A 4,185-nucleotide genomic window follows, 5' to 3' on the forward strand; every position below is an offset into this window, starting at 1 on the left:
AACTAATGAATAAATTCGCGCATTAATAGAGAAATAGATAATAGCGCGATACATGTTCAGCTGCTGTGATCCGCTTAATCGGAGACCATCTGCTTCTGCGCAAAGGCAGGTGTGCGCCCCTCGGGGCCATCTGCGCATGCGCAGATAGCTCGCCACGGAAGCGGATCGTGCTATGCTAAATCTCTCTACTTATTTCTGACCGACTCAAATAAAAAGAATTCCTGCAAGGGGCACAAAGAAAAATAAAATACAAAAGGAGCAATATGCGCGTATATTTGTCGGATTCGCGCTTTCTCTCTTGTAACGTCCGCTTAAATTCGAACGAACGCGGTAATTCTGCGAGCGTACCACATGTGCACGCAGAAATGAATCAACCAAGTTGAATAAAAGGGGCGGCTTAAATGGCACAGAGATCTCACAACGGGCACCAACTGTTGCAAATGGGAATGCTCACGGGAGTTAGCTACATGACGGACTCTGCCGCTGCTTTTTGTCCGCGCGCTCTGACGCACAGATAAGCGAAAAGTACGGCGAATTCTGTTGAAGGCAGGAAACGCGCGCGCGCACGCACACATTCACACACGTACACACACACGCGCGCGCACACACACACACATACATACATACATACATACATACATACATACATACATACATACATACATACATACATACATACATACATACATACATACATACATACATACATATACCGCCGCGGTGGCTGAGTGGTTATGGTGCTCGGCTGCTGGCCCGAAAGACGCGGGTTCGATCCCGGCCGCGGCGGTCGAATTTCGATGGAGGCGAAATTCTAGAGGCCCGTGTGCTGTGCGATGTCAGTGCACGTTAAATAACCCCAGGTGGTCTAAATTTCCGGAGCCCTTCACTACGGCGTCTCTCATAGCCTGAGTCGCTTTGGGACGTTAAACCCCATAAACCAAACCAACATACATACATACATACATACATACATACATACATACATACATACATACATACATACATACATACATACATACATACATACATACATACATACATACATACATACATACATACAGACGCCTATAATGGTGACTCACTGCCTATTGAATCTTGTTCCTCTCTGAGCCCAGATGAACCACACCTAGCCTGCAGTGCCTCTGCAGTGCCTCTATGTGGGCACTGGAGGCACTGTGTTGTCCCACAAGGCGCCCAGTAACGGATCAAGAGTCGGTCGTCACTTCCGCGTAATCAACACTGCAGTCTATCTTCCATATACATCATTCAACCTGCTCACCAGCGGCTGTCTGTGGCTTTGATGTCAAGTGAACTTGTCGCCAACTGGTGGGTTCGTCAGCGTATGGAAAAATTACTTTTGGAAGCCGGCACAATTTACGCCAGAAAAAAAAAAAAAATCTATATTTCAGGACAGCGCGAAGGCCCAGTGAAAAAGAGCGTTTGCTCTGCTAAGGCCCGTTGTTTATCTGCCCAGCCCGAGCGAAGCCAACCAAGCACTCCGGGAAGGTTGGGGAGAGTAAGGATAAGAAGTATAGGTTAATGGCAGTGTTGCATGAGTACGGAACGTGTTGCGTATACTTGCCCTGATCTCCGGACAGTTGGGACAGCGAGCTGTGTCTTGCATGCACTCCGAAGCTACAGAGCATCGGGGGTGAGGAGTTGATTTGAACATTGTCAAGTGCGCATGCTTGCTCTGGGTTGAGTGACAGGTGGGGTTGAGGTATGTTTGTGCGGTTTCCCTGATGCTCTGCAGGTAGTGTTCCGCTATTTGCTCTTTGTATGTTGCGGCGTCTTCCCCTGTCGTTGGGTTTGGCCAGGGCACAGGGTAATGAGGGTCCCCGGATGTTAATTTCGCGGGCACGTTGACGAATCAACTCATTACACTCAATCCCAGCATGATCAGGTATCCAGGGATTGAGTTTAATGAGTTGATTCGTCAACGCGCCCGCGAAATCCGGGGACCCTCATGAGCAGGTATATCCAGTGCTCCATCATGAACTAATCATGCGCACAACCTGTACACATTTCTTATTGTGTAAATCATTTGTGTATATTACCTCTCCCCCTATCCTTTCTTCCTGTCCCCTCACCTCTTTTATTTCATTTCTCCATTGTGCGTGCTACCCTTTACTTCCGCTGGCCCAGATCAGGTGCTTCAGTATCGATGGCAGATGCCGGGGCTAGCAAAAATCTTTTCCTTCCTTTATATTATTATTTGAATAAAACCACTTATCACTATATACTACCAGGTATCCAGTGCAGGCTGACTGTAATGTTCGGATTGCGGTTACAGGATTCTAAATGTCATGTATAGGTGGGCTTTTGGTAGTCATGCGTGAGATTTTGACAGTCTTTTTGATACTGCACAACGTTCACGGGAAATTCACAGTACTACATGAATTCATATGGTGACGCGGAAAGCAACATTTGCAAAGGTTGGCAGGAAGTTATGGTAGCTAGGATGTTCATGGTCGCGCATTCCGGGAAGCAGAAGAGGAGAGTATTGGACAAAATCCCCCCCCCCCCCCCTCTCTCTCCTGCAGCCATTATCAAGTTTCGTACAGCCCCTCGCTATACGCTTTCTTTCCGGTTCGATGTCAGATTGAATGACTGTCAAGTCGACCCATGGACCATTGCGAAAATCTTGCACAAGGGCTTGGACTATAAGCTCGAGGGTCGGGTATATATTGTTTTCAACACAAATGCATTTCGTCTTTTCTGGATGCAAAACAGAAAGTAGACCAATATTCAAGATCGTTATGGTTAAGGGGTATTTCCCACGGTGGTCGTGCCTGCTTGTAGCAGTTACAACAGTCAGATAATGGCATCGACGTAAATTTTCTTCTTCAGCTTAAAAGCAAAAGCAAACAGGAGAATATCGTGCAGAGGACGAACTTACAGTAACAAAATTTCTCAATCCACAGCGGCACGATGCAAAACCCGTATGAAATCAAAATTCGCTGTTGATTTCATGTCGCTGCCTCTATGGTGTTTTAATGCAGTGATTACATTTTGCAAGCGGTAATGTTTCCGATGATCCAGCTATTTTCTTCAGAAAGCGGTTATTAGTAATCAGTTACTTTCTATTCAGGAAACAAGCTGTAACCACCGGTATTACTTCAGCCCTGCTGGTGAAAATGAACAGGGTATGAATTGTATCAGGTCAAGGAAGCCGCACCAACTCATTCACCGACGTGACGTCATCGAGGCCGCCATTTTGTCCTCTGTGGAGCACTGCGAAAAGCGGACAGCGTGTCTAAAAGGATTATGGCCTCATGCTTCAGCCTGCACTGCTACTCTAGCCATTGCAGCAATGCTGAAATACAGTTCACTGTATGTGGTGCAGGCAGAGGCTATTATTTTTCATCCTTTCATTTCGCCCCACCCTAATATATGTAGCTGAAGCAAAGCCGTGATATACAACGAGCTACCAGCCGGACAACAAAATGGCGTCCGTGACGTCACGTTAAAGAACTGTAGTCACGTGAAAGTAGGAAGAGAAAAAATTACCGGGGGCACTCAAGGTACTCATGTACGAGTAATGTGAAAACACTGCAATTCTATTTCAATACCATTATAATGCCATTTTTTTTTTCATTTGTAGTTAATGCAGATCAGCAGATGTAAGTGCTGACCGTACTACTCAAGGAGGTTATAAATATGAATGAATGAATGAACTTCATTCCCGTCATCATGGGGCCTCGCGGTCTTCGCGCAGCAATTAGGAGGGGGTGCCTGCCAGCCGGCTCTCAACACCATACTATTACTGTTTACATTTCGTATTTTCCCGCCATTGTTGACGTCTCACAGTTTTGACCAAATGGGAGTTTTCAAACGCGGTCACTTTTTGTGCAACGCTGGGTTTTCGTGTCGAATGTCGATGAGCCAGCTAATTCTTTCGCATTAATAACGTAATCGTATTCGATACTTTAACCATTTTTCAGTCAAAGCGATTCTGCAGTACCAATAATAAAAAAAATTTACCGTATTTTTTTCTTTAAAAAATGGGGGGGGAGGGGGGGGGGCTGTAATTGGCCACTGAAACTGAAATCAGCTGCATTTCTGCCATACATTACCACCGATTACTATGAACAACGCAGAAATAATTTTATTACGGAGTAAAATAACTATAATGAAGGTTGCGTCATCTCCGAAGAGCGTCTTCGAGCATATTTTCATTTGTCT

Source organism: Amblyomma americanum, chromosome 4 (genome assembly GCF_052857255.1).
Source record: "Amblyomma americanum isolate KBUSLIRL-KWMA chromosome 4, ASM5285725v1, whole genome shotgun sequence".
Classification (NCBI taxonomy): Eukaryota; Metazoa; Arthropoda; class Arachnida; order Ixodida; family Ixodidae; genus Amblyomma; species Amblyomma americanum.